This window comes from Dasypus novemcinctus, chromosome 3 (assembly GCF_030445035.2).
Source record: "Dasypus novemcinctus isolate mDasNov1 chromosome 3, mDasNov1.1.hap2, whole genome shotgun sequence".
NCBI classification, from domain to species: domain Eukaryota; kingdom Metazoa; phylum Chordata; class Mammalia; order Cingulata; family Dasypodidae; genus Dasypus; species Dasypus novemcinctus.
The window spans coordinates 117,565,059-117,584,005 of NC_080675.1; positions in this window are offsets into that span (position 1 = coordinate 117,565,059).

The following is an 18,947-nucleotide window of genomic DNA, read 5'->3' on the forward strand; positions in this document are numbered from 1 at the left end:
TGTACTCCCTAATCACAGCTTTTCCATTAGAAAGTAACCTCCTCTAAAGGAAAACAATATCTTAGTCATCTTTGTATTGTTTACATCAGGACAGTAAATGTTGATTCAATGACTGTAACTCCAAATCTTTTTGCTTTCCTTCTTAAAGATAGAACCTGAGCATTTCCCACCTCCAAGGGCTGGCCTTTTATTTATTTGTGTTTTCCATGGTTCTGATTTTTTCATATATTTCTCATAAACTACTTTACTTTGTTTGTGAGCCAAAGTGGGCATACTAAATAAAGGAAAAAATACTAAGCATGGTGTTTGTGAACAAACTTGTTTAAGTAAGTTTTTCAATGGATGGCAATTATTTCATTTTTGTGGGGAGAGTGCAATAGCCTTTCATGTTGGATATAGGTGAGAGCCATGGCTTTCCTCCCCCACGGACTTATGGCTGGGGGTTACGTTAAAACTGGTGTGTGTGTCTTGCTAATACAGCAGACATGGGCACACACATGCATGCTTTGTGAGGTCCCAGCATTCTGTCCTATGAGACATACTGACAATCCTCTTGTCCAAAAAGTTTCTTGAAGCTGATTGGAGTGATGTTCTAATAATATTCAGCTAACCTTCTTGTTGAACTGAAATGGTTGTCCACAGTTTTGAAATGGAGTGCTGGGTTTAGTGTGGGTCTTTCCTAGTTTTCTAGAAAGCAGAGTAAGGTAAGGTGCTAATACTGGAATTCCTAGTCTAGGCTGCAGAGAGTGAGAAAGGAACAGTGAGTGACATGAAGAAAGATGTACAGCAGGGTGATATAATGCTACTGGCCACCTTTACACATGGAGTCAAGGGACACAGATCGCTTGGCATGTGAATTCATTTGGAAAAAGAATGACCATCATCCTATGTCATGGGTGGTTGCGAACATTAAGTATGTTAATCTTTGTGAAGTGCTTAGAATGCTGCATATAGTCAGAACTATTCGAGTATTAACTATTAGCTCTTATTATTGGAGAAACAGAACTGATTCTTGCTCCAGGGCTTGATATAATTCAGGTAAACTGATAAACTACAAAAAACTGTTTCTGCATCATATTCTTTTCCTCGAATATATTTGTAGTTGAATCATTCAGGAAACATTTATTGAATAAATGACTATGCTAGAGAAAGAAAGAACAGGATAATGTTTTAGTCTAGGTCCTCTAGAAATCAGAGCCTAAGGCAAGGATTAAAGTGCTACAACTTTATTTGAGAAATGCAAGTCCAGGGTGGTGAGGGTGAGGGAAGAAGGGAAGTGAGGCAAGGAAAGGCATGGAGTAAGGCAAGTGGTTACCCTACTGATTGTTGCTCCAAACAGGCCATGGGTGGGGTCCTAGCTTGTTCAGCAGTCTTCTTACACAGTGCTCTTCCAGGAAACAGCCGCGCCTTGGAGAAGTTCTCTGGGGAGAGAAGGGAGAGGTACTTTCCAGTTTGCTTTTTCTTGTCTTTCGTTTCCAATTGGTTCTCAAGTGGGGGCAACTCTTCAACATTTCTGGCCCATCAAAAGCGCTTCAGGAAGTCAGACCCATGCCCCGTGCTGTGGTGTTTCATTTGAGTCCAGAGTGGAGAGGCAATCCAACGTGGGCAACACACTGACTAAGAAAAAAGCAGCCAGTTGAGGGAATTTTTACAGTCCCAGTGCAGTTAGCTTCTGTACCCATAGGTTGGATAGAAGTACCTCCAATTTGGAATTCTTCTCTCTATGATGCCTGGATGGGTTTGCATTTACTTTGTGTCACACTCTAGTCACAAGAAATACAAACTGCTCAGCATGTTTCAAGCCCCCTGCTTGACTCTGAGTGTCACCTCCTTTCTCCTACTCCCGTCTTTCTTTGCACTCAGCTCTTCGAGGGAAGAAACTGAATTATTTGTATGACTCAGAATGTCCTCTGAGCCTCAGTATAGCTTTCCATATGAGTATACAACAATTGTCATTTGCTCTGTTAAATTCTAAGATCCTTGAGGGAAGAAACCGTGCATTATTTTTTCTGGATTTCTCAAAGCACCCAGTAGTATCATCCTATGACCTAGATGGTCACAGGATGAATAAATAAATATTGGCCCCAGTGGTTAACTCTTAGACCCTGCCTGCCACATGTAATATATATTTCCTTCCCATTTCTACCTTACATTTCAGGGACTGGTTTAGTTGTTACCCCAGCCAAAAAGGATGAATGTTTCCCTGATCTTCTTGCATGAACTATCCCTCACTTACCTTCCCATGGAATTTATTTGAAAATTCCAGTGCCTCCTATGCCATTTTGCCTTGGAATCTCTTTAAATGCATTTTTAAAATCTCATTTTTACTTCATTCATTTACTGAGCAGACTTTGAAAATCTTTGTCTAGGGCCTGGGGTTATATAAGTAAGAAGACTTAGCCATTGTCCTCAAGGATCTAGCAATCCAAGGTAGGGCAACTCATAAAATATTATCTCTATCATCGCCATTATCGTATAGTCCTGCTCAGACTGCAGTGTGAGCAGAAAGAAAAGAAGGGAGGCTTTAGGAAGGTTTTCACAGAAGAAGTCACGTTTAAAAGTGAACAATGAGTGGGTATTTTTGGGTTGTAGGGCAAAATGAGACTGTAGGGAAAGGAGGGCTGGGCAGCAGCCGGGGGAGAGTGCTTCTTGCATATGCTGCAGGAGTGCAACCATGGGAGAGCGTGGTGCATCCTTGAGTGGCTGAAGCACTGGATGGAGGGGAAGAACTGCAGAGATCAGGCTGAGCATGCAAGCTTGGGCTAGAGCACAACGAACCGCAGACTGTAGTAAAGATGCTATCTGAAGGGTACAGGAAACCACTGAAGTGATATATTTACAAGAGAGAATGCAAGCTTCTTGAGGGTCAGGGGCTATATCTTAGACATATTTGTTTACTTCATGATGCCTAGCAGATATTCTTATATATAAAAGACACGCTGTGGATTTTGGTTAAATGACACAGCTCCCATAGTTCTGGGACGCTACATGACAGGCACAGACCTTTGCAGAATTCACTGTGAGACAGTGTTTAGAATTCTTTGTTCCTGGGGGCAAACTTCCAAAGTACGACCTTGTATTTCATACAACTTTGTTCTTCAAAAATTGCTGCTGTATAACACTTTTTGTCAATTAGTTGGAATTGCATTCCATTAATGGCATATGTAATTAGCCATCTTATCTTGCTCGGAAGAATACCTAACAAGAGGTAAAATGAGCTATTTTCAGTGGTTGTAAAACTACTGAGCCACAGAAAAGGAGGTTGAGACCCTTTAAGGACTCAGAGGAAATGGAGCTGAAATTAAAAAAAAAAAAACAAACATCACAAATAGAAACTTCCATAAAAGGAGAGAAAATTCAGGCCTGAATTTTTGGGATTGTGCTGACATATATGTTAAATTCTCAGGAATCTGACTATCCTTTCCTACTATGCTCCCAAAACCCATTTCTCCTTTTCCCATTAAGATAAATATTGAGCTAAAGCAAGTGATTGCTTAGAGTTTCATAAATCTATCATTTACCTTATCAAAGCTGAGAAGTAATAAGCTGGTTAGTAATTAAAATTTAACAACCAAACTACATGAAATAAGAGTATTAATAGAAAAGCTAACATTTATTTTGCATTTACTATGGCCCAGGCATTGTTTGATATTCTCTATATGTATTCTGGTTTAATCCTTATAACAACTCTGTGAATAACAAAATGTGATACCTGCTTGACTCCATGTTGGTAAAGGAAATAATTTTTCTTTCTACCTGTGTTTGTGTCTCTGGAATTGCACTGTCCAGGATGGTAGCTGCCAGCTACCCATGACTGTTTAAATTAGCTAAAATTACATACAATTGAAAATTCAGTCCCCCAGCTAACTAGCCCCATTCTAAGAGCTCAGTGGCCACAGGCGGCTAGTGGTTACCATTTGGATGCACAGATGTAGAACATTTCTATCATCAGAGAAAGCTCTGTTGGACAGTGACGTTCTACAGAGATCTGACAAATATTGTTACAGAGCCTAGGACATTTAGAGTTAGAAGAGAACTAAGAACTCATCTAGTTCAAAGTCTTTATTTTCAGTTGAGAAAACTATTGGCCAAAGCAGTTAAGGGACTTGCTTAAGGTCACACAGTTTAAAACTGAGTCAGGACCTAAACATATGTTTGCATCTTTATCCAATGTGTATACAGCTATGCCCTACCTGATTTAATTAATGCACATCAGGAAGTGGAAAGTGTTAAGGTGATGACCATAGCCTTGGCCATACATGCTTCTGTTAATAGTAATCCGAGCAAGGAGTATGCTTAAGGGTGCGACTGTGAGAGGAGTCAACTCCAAAGGGACCACTGGGAAATGGGTTAGTATTCAGCCCCAAGAGCAACACCAAGGAGCAATAGAGCGCCCTGTTGCATCTACGGGAAAGAGAGGTACATCAATTCAAACCTCTGTTTCTTCCTTCAAGGTCCAGGGAAATCTGAAGGCTTCATTGACCCTTCTTTTTCTCCTGTGACCCTCTGTGGCACATTTACCATAACTTTGTCACTTCTGAGGGATGGCCAAAAACTTGGGAGTGGGCCTGGAGCCTGGGAATATTTTACAAAGTTTACTGTCCAATATATTCATTGAGTTTCTTTGATTTTTACTAAATTTCTTGAAAATCAAAATCTTTAACCATTATGAACACCACAATTAGTGTTATACAATAAATCTTTCATACACCTGTTCCAAGTATTATGTCCAAGTCCTATAGCCTTAACCTTTTTCATTTGCATCTAATCTTTTAAGTACCTTTTAAAAATAACTGCCTAAAATAGTATAACTTTTTGTCATCTCCCTCCCTCTTAATTTTAAATGTCTTTGAGACTTTTAATAAAATCAATTTTATTGATACGTATTAATAAAACATACAGTCCATTCAAGTGTACAATCAGTGATATCTGGTACAATCACATAGCTGTGCATCATCACTTTATTTGAGACTTTTCTCCTTATAGTAGTGCAACTGGGGCTGCTCGTGTGAACCTACATCCCCTGTACCCTCATAGTTCTCAAGCATGCAAAGGGCTTCTTTTTTTTTTTAATTGATTTTGTAAAAATATTACATTAAAAAAATATGAGGTCCCATTCAACCCTACCACCCCCACCCCACCACTCCCCCCCCAGCAACCCTCACTCCCATCATCATGACACATCCATTGCACCTGGTAAGTACATCTCTGGGCATCTCTGCACCACATGGTCAATGGTTCAATCATGGCCCATACTCTCCCACATTCCATCCAGTGGGCCCTGGGAGGATTTACAATGTCTGGTGATTGCCCCTGAAGCACCATCCAGGGCAACTCTAAGTCCCAAAGGTGCCTCCACCTCTCATCTCTTCCTGCCATTCCCCATACCCATCAGCCACCATGTCCACTTTTCCCACTCCAATGCCACCTTTTCTCTGTGGACCTTGGATTGGTTGTGTCCGTTGCACCTCTATGTCAAGAGGAGGCTCAGATTCCACATGGATACTGGATGCAATCCTCTTGCTTTCAGTTGTAGGCCCTCTAGACTCCATGGTGTGGTGGTTGTCCTTCTTCAACTCCATCTTAGCTGAGTGAGGTGACTCCAATACATCAGATTGTAGGAGCTGAAGTCTGTTGGGGATCAGGGCCTGGCTATCATATTGTCAGTCCAGAGATTCAAATCCCCTAAATATATCTTAAACCCCAACACCAACTACAATTCCAGTAAAGTAGCATGAAAGTCTTGTGCAAAGAGATCCCATCTGAGTCCAGCTCCATCACGCAGAAACACCAGCTCCAAAGAAGGGCCATCTGATATGGCAGTAAACCCCATCTGCCATGACCATAGAACCCGTGGGTCTCTTTAGCTCTCAAAGGAACGAATACCTGGGGTTGTATCTACTTTATCTGTCTCTTAGACTCTGCTCAGTTGTGCTTAAGGGCAATCCTTCTGAAAGCCTCCAGACTCTTTTTTAGAGACTCGTAGCCATATAAACTCATTTCTCCTTTCCATTTCCCCCTTACATTAGGTCAAACAGCATTTTAAAGTCATGTTATTATATGTAGACAGGGATATTCTGCTGATCCGCATTGAACCTTCAATTCAAGGTCATTTTCCAGTTGCATCATCAGTTGGTACTTGGTAGTGATCCCTCGGTGCCAGGGAGGCTCATCCCCGGGTGTCATGTCCCACGCTGGGGGGAAGGCATTGCATTTACATACTGAGTTTGGCTTCGAGACTGGCCACATTTGAGTAACATGAAGGCTGTCAGGAAGAAATTCCCAGGCACAGTGCTGCTCTAGGCCTTGTTCTTATTTCAGGCATATAGGCTCACAAGCATAGTCATTAGTATCATGCTCTCACTGTTGGACCCTCATTCCTTCCTGGTCCTTACCGTTGCACCTGGGGGACTGCCGCTGCTCCCCTAGGGGCCACGACAGAGCACCCCCGGCCAGGAACCCAGTACCCCCCCAGCTTTAGTTTTTAATTGTTGCCACTATCAGTATATCCAAACATTACCATGCACCCTGGACATATGCCCTGTATAGCTCCCTGTCAGCCCTATATCACCTGTCAATAGTGTCCTATACCAGTATTCCTCCGCCGCCACTGCCAAACCATTCTGTGATCCAAAACCTCCCAAAAATTGAAGCCCAATATAATGTCAGGATCCCTTACTAGCAAAATGGGATAAGGCGATGGGTTTAAAGGTCAGATACAGAATACGTGTTGACTTGGAAAAATTCTACATCCTATCTTTTTCTTTTTCTTTTTTTCCCTAATTATTGAACTTCTCTTCACAAGAGCCCTAGACCACAGCAATTCATATATACAATATACAGTACTCCCACACATCCACCATAGAACCTTTTCCCGCAAAGGGCTTCTTACTGCCAGCACCTGGGACCCACTGCATGAGGGCTTCCCTTGAATGCTGGAACATGTTTTTTTTGGCCCAGTGTGGGGCAGACCAGAAAAGTCAGAGAGGGAAGACCTCCATGATCATCCATCAACCAAGGATGCCTGGGAACTGGTAGACATATACCAATGCCTTCTTACCCTGCAAAAGGGTGATTCTGAGGCATGTGTGTGCCTCTAAGGGGATTCCTAATGAGTCAACCCTTATCTAACCCCCTTTTCGTGAGTGTGGGTGGAAACTGTGACTTGCTTCTAGTCCATATATTTGGCAAATATGACTTGATAGCACTGCTGTGGTTGTGTTATGAAGACATCATCATCTAGGACTGGAGAGAGAGATTCTCCTGCTGGCCTTGAAGACATAAGCTGTCACTTTAAGAGCAGGCCTGTGAGAGGGCCACATGGCAAGGAAGTGTAGACGGTTTCTAGGAGCTGTGGGCTTCCATTTTATAACCACAAAGAACAGAATTCTACCATTACCCATGAGAGCTTAGAAGAAACCTCCAAGCTCCTGAAAGGGTTGCAGTCTGGCTGACATTTTGTTTTTAGTCTTGTGAGACCCTGAGCAGTAGACCCAGCTAAGGTATGCAGGGAAATGGTGTTGTTTTAAGCTGCTAGGTTTGTGGAAATTTGTTACACAGCAATAGAAAACTAATGCTAGGTTCTTAGACAGCCTGCCAGAGGTCCACAGTGGGATTGAGCCCCAATTGCTCTCAGTGGTAATTTGCTCATTTTTGTATCCTCTACAGGCTTCCTTCTCCCTCTTCCCTATTGTGCTGTTGCTGCTTCCTGGAATCCTTTTCTAAATCAGGGGTTCTTAACCAGGTTAAGGTTAAAATTTAATCTTTAAGATTTCACGTTCTTAACCAACAGAAAATCTTAAAGATTTCAGGAGGTCCATGAGCTTGAATTGAAAATAATCAACTTATCTTTATTTTCTCAGAGCTCCAGTGTTGAATTTCATAAAACTATCTGCTGCTACATACTGAGAAGAGGTCCATGGCTTTCACCTGACTAGATAAGGGGTCCATGGAACAAAAATTTAAGTGCCCCTGTTCTAAATAAAGTACTTGCACTCAAATCCTTCTCTCAGGATCTGCTTCTGGTGGAACCCAACCTAAGACTTTAGCATTTTAGCATCATTTTTCCAAGTTTATTTTTTAAACAGCTTTATTAAGGCATAATTCATATACCATATATTTCCCCATTCAAAGTGTACAACTCATTTAAAATCCTCCCAGAGTTGTGCAACCATAACCATTATCAATTTTAGAATATTTGCACATTAGCAGCCACTCACTCATTCTTCTTTCCCCATACCACCACCAAGCCCAGGTTGACCACTGATCTATTTTCTGTCTATTGCTTATTGCCTGTTTCTTTGTCTATTCTGGACATGACATATATAAATAAAATGATATGATATGTGATCTTATGTTCCTGACTTCTTTCACTTAGCATAATGTTTTCAAGATTCATCTATATTGTACCATGTATCAATAATTCATTCTATTAGGTAATAGTCCATTACCTAATAATATCCTCTTATATGGATATACCACATTTTATTTATCCATTCATTTGTTTAGTTTGTTTCTACATTTTGGGAATCATGAATAATGCATCTGTGAATATTTGTGCAAAAGTTTTGTGTGGGCATATGTTTTCATTTCTCTTAGATATGTATCTAGGAATTGCTGGGTCATACGGTAACTCTATGTTTAAAATTTTAGAAAGTGACAAACTCTTTTTCAGAGTGGTTACATTGTTTCACATTACCACCAAAAATGTATGACGGTTCTGACTCTGATTTCTATGCATCCTTGTCAATACTTGTTATTATCTGTCATTTTGATTATAGCCATCCAAGAGGGTGTGAAGTGGTATTTCATTGTGGTTTTGATTTGCATTTCCCTGGTGACTAATGATACTGAACGTCTTTTCACGTTTTTATTAGCTATGTGTATATCTTCTTTGGAGATATGTCTATTCAAATCCTTAATTTTTAAAACTGGATTGTCATTTTACTGTTGAGTTGTAAGAGTACCTTATAGAGTCTGATTATAAGCCCTTATCAGGTATATGATTTGCAAATACTTCCATCTCTTCACTTTCTTGATAGTACAGGGGTAGGTGGAGATGCACAGGGGTAGGTGGAGAATGTCTGTAACTCAGACTTGAGAGTGTAGAAAAAACTTTGGGGAAAGGAAGTCTTCTGTGGTTATGGGGGTAGAATAGTGTTTTTATCAATTTGGACAAGAATGATTCCTGCAGGCAACGGACTTTCTTGGGGGTTCAAGGGTAGGAGGTAGGGATATGCTGCCCAGGAATGCCTGAGCACCATTTCTGTTCCCCTCTCCTCCAGGTACACATATGAACTTATAAAGAATTTAGCTTAAGAACTAGTAGGTCCTAATACCAGGAAACACTCCCCTAAAAGGGAGCGTCAACATCGTTAATCATTTGTAGGCTTCCTTCCTGGAATAAAAGGTCTATGGCTTAGTACACAATTAACCTTTCTGATCTGGTAAAATGTGTTGAAAGTCATAGTGTGCTTGCAGCTGTGAGCTGAATGGGGTCGGGTGCAGATGATTACATGAAGCCCTCTGAACCTATGGGAAGGAGGCTTCAGAAGGGGTGCTTCCTAATCAGACTTCCTGCCATGATTTTCCATGTCTGATTTGGATGGAAAGTGAAAGCTGGCTAGTGTTTTATTAGACTGTCTCTGCTCTGGCCATTGTCTTCCAGGAATGTGAGGATGTGGACTCCTCACTTACTTCTGGGCACAGTGTAATTAAGGGGGTCACCATCATGAGGCATTAATAGTAGAGGCTGGTTGGCTTCAGAAGATCAGCCTTAGGATACTGGGACCCTGGAGAAGGTAGTGGGGCTTGGCATCTTAAGCACGTTAGCACATATTAGCCTCCCTGGTGGGAGGTCTGCCAGTGGCAGCTCTGTGGGCACAATTGAAACACTCAAATAGCTTTGCACAGATCTTTGCAGCTAAAATAATAGTAATGATTTATAAAAACAGATTTTGGAAACTCACTATGTGCCAGTATACGAAACACTGCATGAGTTCCCTTTTAATTCTCTCAAAATGACTAGGAAGTGGGTCTTCTAATTAATCCTATTTTACATATGAGAAGAAAAAATGAGACACAGAGGTTGAGGAGCTCACACATAGTTTGATCAGATCTAGCAAGTGGAGAAGGATATCTTTCTGGGGGAATTCAACCTAAGACTTCAGCATTTTGGCATCATTTTACCACGTTCATTTTTAAAACAGCTTTATTAGGGTACAATTCATATACCACACAATTCGGCCATTCAAAGTGAGCAATTTATTTATTTTTTAGACAAGTATTCCCAGAGTTGTGCCACTACATTATACTTTCTTTGCAGAAATTCCTAGAAGAAAGTGACAATGATTCTTGGGAAGTAGCAGAAGAAGTGCCAAGGAAATCTGCTTGGTTATTTAGAGTGATCTCAGTTCTTTTTTTTACACCCCAGGGTAGGGTGGCCTGGGAAAACACTGTTCATACTTGTTAGTGTTTTGCATTGTTTTGTCTTCTCTTGCCCACTGCTTAGGCTTTTTGAATTGGATTTTTTTTTTGCTCACCCATTCAGTTTTTTTTATCAGGTAGTATGTAGCATTTAGTAGACAAACATTTCACACTTTTGTTTCATATTGCTCCACTTTTACATGAGCATTTTCTTTAATTACATATTTATAGATCTCTGATATCAAAAGGGAATTGACAGAAAAATTGGGCAATTTCTTTTGCTATGACTTTCATATACACCAAGAGAGAAAATTTTATCTGTACATATTTGTTTATGTTCTTCATAAAATTTCTCCTATTTCTCTACCTTTGCAGTGAAGAAATTAAGTTCCATTTCTCTATACTTTATCATCAACAGATAGTCTATAACCTGCTTTATAGTGCTATAATGACTTAATTTGCATCTTTTCTGAACAGGGAGAGTTACCACTACTTACCACAAAATAATCATATTTTGAACATTTCAGAAATCGTTGTCCTAGCCCATCTACCTGAGTTACTTATGAACACTTTTTTTTTAAAATTTTTTTATTTTTTATTGACTTTGTAATAATATTACATTAAAAATATATATGTGAGGTCCCATTCAACCCCATCCCCCCACCCCCCCTCTCCCCCCCCCCAACAACACTCGTTCCCATCATCATGACACATCCATTGGATTTTGTAAGTACATCTTTGGGCACCTCTGCACCTCATATACATTGGTTCACATCATAGCCCATACTCTCCTCCATTCCATCCAGTGGGCCCTGTGAGGATTTACAATGTCCGGTGATTGCCTCTGAAGTACCATCCAGGGCCGCTCCATGTCCCAAAGACGCCTCCACCTCTCATCTCTTCCTGCCTTTCCCCATACCCATCAGCCACCATGTCCACTTTTCCCAATCCAATGCCACCTCTTCTATGTGGACATTGGATTGGTTGTGTCCATTGCACCTCTATGTCAAGAGGAGGCTCAGATTCCACATGGATGCTGGATGCAATCCTCCCACTTTCAGTTGTAATCACTCTAGGCTCCATGGTGTGGTGGTTATCCTTCTTCAACTCCATCTTAGCTGAGTGTGGTAAGTCCAATAAAACAGATTGTAGGTGCTGGAGTCTGTTGAGGCTCAGGACCTGGCTATCACATTGTCAGTCCAGAGATTCAAATCCCCTAAATATATCTTAAACCCCAACATTAACTGCACCTCCAGCACATTGGCATGAAAGTCTTATGAAGGGAGATCCCATCTGAGTCCAGATTCATCACACATAAACACCATTTCCAAAGAGGGGCCATCTGCCCTGGTAGTTAACCCCATCGGCCATGACCATAACTCCTGTGGGTCTCTTTAGCCCTCAAAGGAACCAATATCTGGGGGTTGTATCTGCTTTATCTGTCTCTCTGACTCTGCTCAGTTGTGCATGAGGGCAAACCTTCTGCCAGCCTCCAGACTCTTTTTTAGAAACTCGTAGCCATATAAACTCATTTCTCCTTTCCATTTCCCCCTTACTTTAGGTCAAACAGCATTTTAAAGTCATGGTATTTTATGTAGACATGGATATTCTGCGGATCCGCATTGAACCTTCCGTATAAGGTCATTTTCCAGTTGCATCATCAGTTGGTAGTTGATAGTGGTCCCTCGTTGCCAGGGAGGCTCATCCCCGGGTGTCATGTCCCACGCTGGGGGGACTTATGAACACTTTTGAACTGATAACTCTCCAAATATCTTGCCAGCTCAGAATTTTCTTCTATATAGTGGGCCTATATATCAATTACAACTGGACACCTCTGATTATGTCCTGCAGGGGACACTGTGATAGGTTGTTCAGATCTCCTGTTAGGAATAAAGAACATTACTCCAGCTGTGGGAATGTTCACAGCTGTCAGCCCTCTTTAGGGTTTGCCCTGGCTGAGGAGAGTTACCTCACCCAATTTCACACCCCTTTCCCTGGGCAGCCTCCTTCCCATGACTGGTTAATACAGAGACATGAATGCATGACCCTCTCACCCAAGTGGGGATGACTCTGAGTGTTATCCCATCTTCAGAACCCCCCAAGGGCTGCTGTGACTTCTGTTGAGACAGCATTGCTGCCCAGCCTCTCCTCGCCCTGGTCCTGCTGCCTTCCCTTCCCTGAATCATGAGTTGGTTCCAAAGGCTTTTGCTCATAAACCTGCCATATGATAATCTACGTCTCAGAGGCAGCTTCCTGGACACCCAACTTGTGACACCCATGGATCTCTCAAATGTGATATGCCTAAAACCTAACATAGATTTGGGGAAGAGGATGAGGGCTTTCTCTGTATTTCCTAAACCAGTTAATGGCACCATCATTCACTATAACCTGGGAAATGCTTTATACTCTCTTCATTACCACTATTATTTCTTTGGTTACCAAGTCCTAATGACTCTCACAAATTCATTTCTAAATGCTCCCTCTGCTCTCTGTCCCCACTGCCACTGCTATAGCTCAAGCACCATAATTCTTACCTAACTAGCACAGCAGTCTTAGAACTTACTTACAGATTTGTAGCAGATGCTGTCAGTGCCCTTCTATAGCCTCTCTATTTTTTATGGATAGAAAAATATTACCAGTTTTTGTTATTTCAAAAACAAGCGACAATTTTGAATGAAAAAAGCATGAAAACAAAAGATATTGATCTATCTGAGCATGCAATATCAAGATAAACTGATTAGCTATAGACTAACAAAACATTTATGGCTTTACATAAACATGTGTATTTTGAAACCAGAAACACAGGACATTTTTTTAAATGATTTTTTTTATTTTTAAAGAAGGTTTAGATTACATAAATGTTGCATAAAATATAAGGGATTCCCATATGCCCCACTCCCACCCCCTCCCAACTTTTTCACATCAACAACATTCCTTATTAGCATGGCACATTAGTTACAATTGATGAACATGTATTGAAGCATTGCTACTAACTATGGATTAGATTTACATTATCATTTACACTCTGCCCCACAAAATTTTGTAGTTTATGACAAAATATACAATGGCCTGTATCCACCACAGTTATGTCCTGCAGGAAGACTCCAATGTCCCCAAAATACCCCCATATTACATCTATTCTTCCCTCTCCCATCCCTCAGAACCTCTGGTGGTCACTGCCTTTATATCAATGATAAGAGGTCTTCCATTGCTAGAATAATAATAATAAGTCTGTAGTAGAATAATAGCAAGTGTACTTTACTCCATTATTCATTCCCCAATCTTGAGGATTTTGGGATGGCGATGCCCACTCTGCTCCTAATTGAGAGGGAGCTTAGATCCCATGGGGCAGATGGATGGAACTATCATGCTTGCATTTTAAGACATTTTCTGTTCCTTGGGATAGGCATTGTCCACCGTCATCTCCTTGTTAGTTGTCCTAGGTGAGTATAATGAACTGGAGAGTAGGTGTTCCAACTCTGCTGAAATTCAGGGCTCAACTGGCACAAGGACGGATCAAAGATTTAAATCTCTGGGACATATATTTATCAAGTATAGTGCTAGTTATAGGTCCCAAGTAAGACCCACTGACAGGGTGCTGAATTCTTGAGTTGTTCACTCTGCTTATAGTTTCTAGATGTCTCTAGAGCCCTCTGGAGCCTCACTGTTTGAGGCACTGTTTGCTGTGGCCATCAATGAGATCCTGCTGAGACTTGCCTAAGCGTAACCTCTGGAGCGAACTCCCAACTCACTTTGAAGTCTCTTAGCCATAAAAACTTACTTGTATCTACCATTTCCCCCTTTTGGCCAAGGTCTTTTTCCAGATGCATTGCTAGTTGGCACTTGGTAATAATCCCTTGTGCCATGGAGCTCATCCCTGTGAGTCATGTCCCACTTGGGTGGAAGGTAATATGCTGAGTATGACTTAGAGGTCACATTTGAGCAAAAGGATACTTTCAGGAGGTACTCCTAGGCAGTATATAAAACTAGGCTAAGTTTCAATTTTACAAGAAAAGGTTCATAAATACAATCATCAATATCAAGGACCTGGCATAATGATCTGTCTTCTTACACTAAGCACTGCCCTTGTACTTGGGGGATTCTGGCTGCACAGGACATTTTTTTTTTTAAGATGTATTTATTGCTCTCCCCTTTCCCCCCACCCCCCCAGTTGTCTGTTCTCTGTGTACATTTGCTGCGTGTTCGTCTTTGTCCACTTCTGTTGTTGTCAGCAGCATGGGAATCTGTGTTTCTTTTTGTTGCATCATCTTGTTGTGTCAGCTCTCCGTGTGTGCGGTGCCCTTCCTGGGCAGGCTGAACTTTCTTTTGCACTGGGTGGCTCTCCTTACAGGGCGCACTCCTTGAGTGTGGGGCTCCCCTATGTGGGGACACCCCTGCGTGGCGTGGCACTCCTTGCGCATGTCAGCACTGTGCGTGGGCCAGCTGCACACAGGTCACGGAGGCCCGGGGTTTGAACTGTGGACCTCCCATGTGGTAGACGGACGCCCTAACCACTGGGCCAAGTCCGCTTCCCCACAGGACATTTTTAAGCTGTCCTGTGGGGACATGACCACTGAGAGAAAAAACATCATTGATTTGAGTCTAATTGTTTTCCTCATATGCAATCACTATAGGGTCCAGTCCTAAAGCATATTGTTTTATTAAGGACATCTTTAGGCAGATACATTCTGATTTGGAGCTTTTTCTCCCTAAAAAGCAATTTGTGCTTCTATTACTGTCAAGTAATTTGGTTTGTTACCAATTTAATAAGATCACAACAACAAAAAAAAAATTTTTATCACAAAATTCAGGTGAAAGGTTTTTTAGATATATAACACAAAAGTATTTTTCTCCAAGGCAGGCAATCTCTGAATTATAAATAAAATCCTAATAGGTCTTGGCTGTAAATTTTTCACTTCCAAATATTGATGAAGAAATAAAAATTGCATGGGGATGGGAGGGGGAGTTGACATGGCAGGGAATAAAAAAGGTAAGAAATGAGGAAAACATTATATTTGCCACAGGAAATACTGGAGTCAGCTGATTTAAAAAAAAAGAGAGTGTGCCAGTAAATGCAATATATATTTAAAAAAACCCCACAAAACACAAAAATGCACATTTCTGTTGAAAATCTCTAAACCACTTACAGTTTTCTTTATTTAGAAGAGAAACATCATATATAGCTGTTAATCTAGAAAAATAAAAAAATTTTTTCTACAGACTCTGCTGTTCCCACACCTGCCAAAGGCTTCATACTGCAAGAACCTGAGGGCGTTTTCTGGCCTCTGGAAACCTCTGAGCCTGCTCCAGGGTTAGGCAGGAAGAACTAGAAGTTGATACTCCCTGGAGTAGCTCTCAATGTTTAGCAGATGGGAGTTTTGTGGGTAAATATGCTTTGGGAACAACTCTGAGGAATATTCTTCGTGATCTCTCAGAGGTCACCAGTGGATCTGAATTTCAGTCATCTGTAGTGCTTAACTTCTCATTAATGTATCCTTTTGCCATCTTTCCCTCCCCTCTCTTACTTCCTCACTCCCAAACCCATGCTTCCCAGAATCTCTTTCCCTAGGAACTGGCTTGCCTTAGGCTAGGTTCTCCCATAGTCAGATCCTATGACGGGTACTGAGTGCAGGGAAAATTATATCACTCATTTAAAAAGGCCAGTTGCTGAGGATACAGTCCAAAGTCTTTGATATGAGGTCCAAGGCCCCGTGGAAGGTAGGGGCCTTGCTGGTCCACAGAGCTGGCAGGTCAGGATCCCAGCCCTCCTAGCTAATCATCCCCAGGTGTTTTCATTTAGAAAGCAAAGCCTCAAGCTGCCACCTCTATCTAGCCAGTCCAGACTAAACGTAGGCCATGTCCGATAGCTCTAAGAGAGGTTCAAACAAAACCTCACTGAGCCAAGAAATAAGATAACCTTCTCTATATTAGATAAGTAAAAAAAATTGTTTTTTTCCAAAGCACTTTCCTCCACCAACCTATTATGATAGGATTTGGACTAAAATCTCTCATTAGTTTTCTGCAGCTGAGCATTTTCTGCATAATGAAGACTTGAAATTTCAGAGCTCAGGGAAACTAAGGTAGGAAAACAGGCATTCTTTCTTGTTTGTGTCTTTATCTTGGTCCTGATGGTCAAATGGGAATGAAACCCCAAAGTAAATGTATTAGATTTGAAAACAGGTCAAGGTGGTTCCTCCATTCAAGAACACTTATGGAGCACCTATCATACAATGTGATGAAAGAAAGAAAGGAGATATTTGGGGTCAGGAAAGATAGCTTGAAAAGAGAAGGCAGACCGTGTGTGAACAGATGCTGAATAAATTTTAGAAATTACAGGTCTCTTCATAAAGCCTTATGCTGAACTGTTATTTAATCTCATGCACACTGTAAGTTATCTCCACTTTACATATAAGGCAACACCTGAATATCTCAGAGCCACTAAGTTAAATACCATTTTGTCAGGGATGACTTCTGACCCCAAAATCTGATTTCCAGAGCTTCCTTGGTGTTTTTTTTTTTTTTCCTTAGCCACTATAACAATTTATAATGAAGTTCCATTTCTCTCACTGAACTGCCAGATCCAGGAGGTTGGGGTCCACAGCTATGTTCTTAGCACCCAGCAGAGCACCTGATACTTGGTGGGAGCTCAATAAATATTTGTGAAATAAAGGAATGCTTAGACATGGCAGAACAAGGACTCGACATCAGATCTGACTTCCCATCCTTATTTTCTCTACAGTGTCACAGACTGAGGCAGAGATAGTGCAACAGGTTATTGCTTGGCAATGTTAAAGTGAGCAAATAGCCACTGAGCACTTGACCAAATCTGGAGGCTTTTGTGTCATTGGCATGGTTTGTAGGGGAGACCATATATGGGAAATTCAGGACGTGGGCTTTCAATGAGAGACCTAACACATCTAAATTCAGTGTATGGACTGCTCTCTTGAACTATTCACCCAGGTCTTCATTCTTTTCATCCCTGGAGTAACCCATGAGAAACATTTATTAACGCCCAAAACAATTGTTATTTGGTGGCTTGGTCTTTAGGCTTCCCCCTTCATGGCTATAGGAGGGCTGCCACAATTCTACATAGCCCATGTAGACAACATCTGACCAGAGAAAAACACGTTTTCTTTTTTTAGATTCTTTTATTTTTAATTAGGAAGAAAAACGTACTCAGAAGCCTCCTGTAAATGTTACCCTTAGGGAAATATGACCCACACTGGGTGACATGCCCATGTTTTAGAGGCAAGATGACTAGGAAAATGTGAATCTGGCATTTTTAGCTTCTTCACCCATAATCCTTGCATGTCGGTTCTGTTTTCTGATAGAGAATGGCTCGAACAGGGGCAACCAAAAGTGTCTGCCACAGGAGCTTCTTCTCAGTGGAATGGACCAACTTCAGGTTTTTATTAAAAGGTTTGCTTTTTTATGGCTGGTTTTCATAATAGCTGAAGGGAAATTGGATAATTTAAATAAGTTAATGGAAAAACATTACCTGTCTATAAAAATGTTTGTCTCTAGTATACCCTAAAACTTAAAAAAAAAAAAAAAAGTTGTGTTTATCCCATTTCACTACTTTTCAGGGCATGGGAATCCAAAAGCTGTTATCAGCCAGAGGAAAGAGTGGGAAGGCAGCGTCGGGCTAAATTGTGAAGGCTCTGCAGTGAAATGCTATTTCCCCTCTCAATCCCTACCCGTCATGCACTTGGGACTCCTGGCAATTTCTGGAATACATCAAGTATCTCTTGTTTTTGTGCCTTTGTTGCCTTCAGCCTGTGAAAACCTTACCAATCCTTTACAGGGGAAGAGATACCAGAATTGGGTCTTGAAGTTTTGCCTGATTCCCCTCTTCCAGTCATACTTCTCTCTTACTACTTTTCAGTGTGACCTCTATCATTCAAATCATAGTCATGTTTCCAATTCCCTCACAATCTGTGACCTCAAGTATTCTATAGTGTAGCATCTTATTTATTTGGCTACCTCTATGACTGAGTACCCAGCATACAAACAATGCTTGATGTAGATTTTCTTTCTTCCCAATATCCATATCTTTTACAAAGTTATTTATAGACTTCACCTATTAATGGGAGGAGCTGCAATTTTCCTACCCCTTGGAATTGGACTGATTTGTGACCTGCCGCACTCTGTTGGTCAAAACAAGTGATGATAAGCTAATTTTGAAATTAGCTTCAAGAAGCTCTGTATGCTTCTGCTCCTATTTTTCATCAAATTAGCCTGGGCTTGTTTTCATGGCATAGAAGGGGAGACAGATAGAAAGGGAGACAGGGAGAGGGAATGGAAGGGAAAGAAGAAGAGAAAAAGAAGAAAAAGAAGAAGGAAAGGGGGGAGGAAGAAAAGGAAGAGAAGAGGCAGGTCATATGGAGAAGAACTGAGACCATCCTAGATTAGCTGCCAGTCAACTTCAAAACATGTGATGGAAGCAGACTTAGCCAATGGATCGGGCGTCCGCCTACCACATGGGAGGTCCGCGGTTCAAACCCTGGGCCTCTTTGACCCGT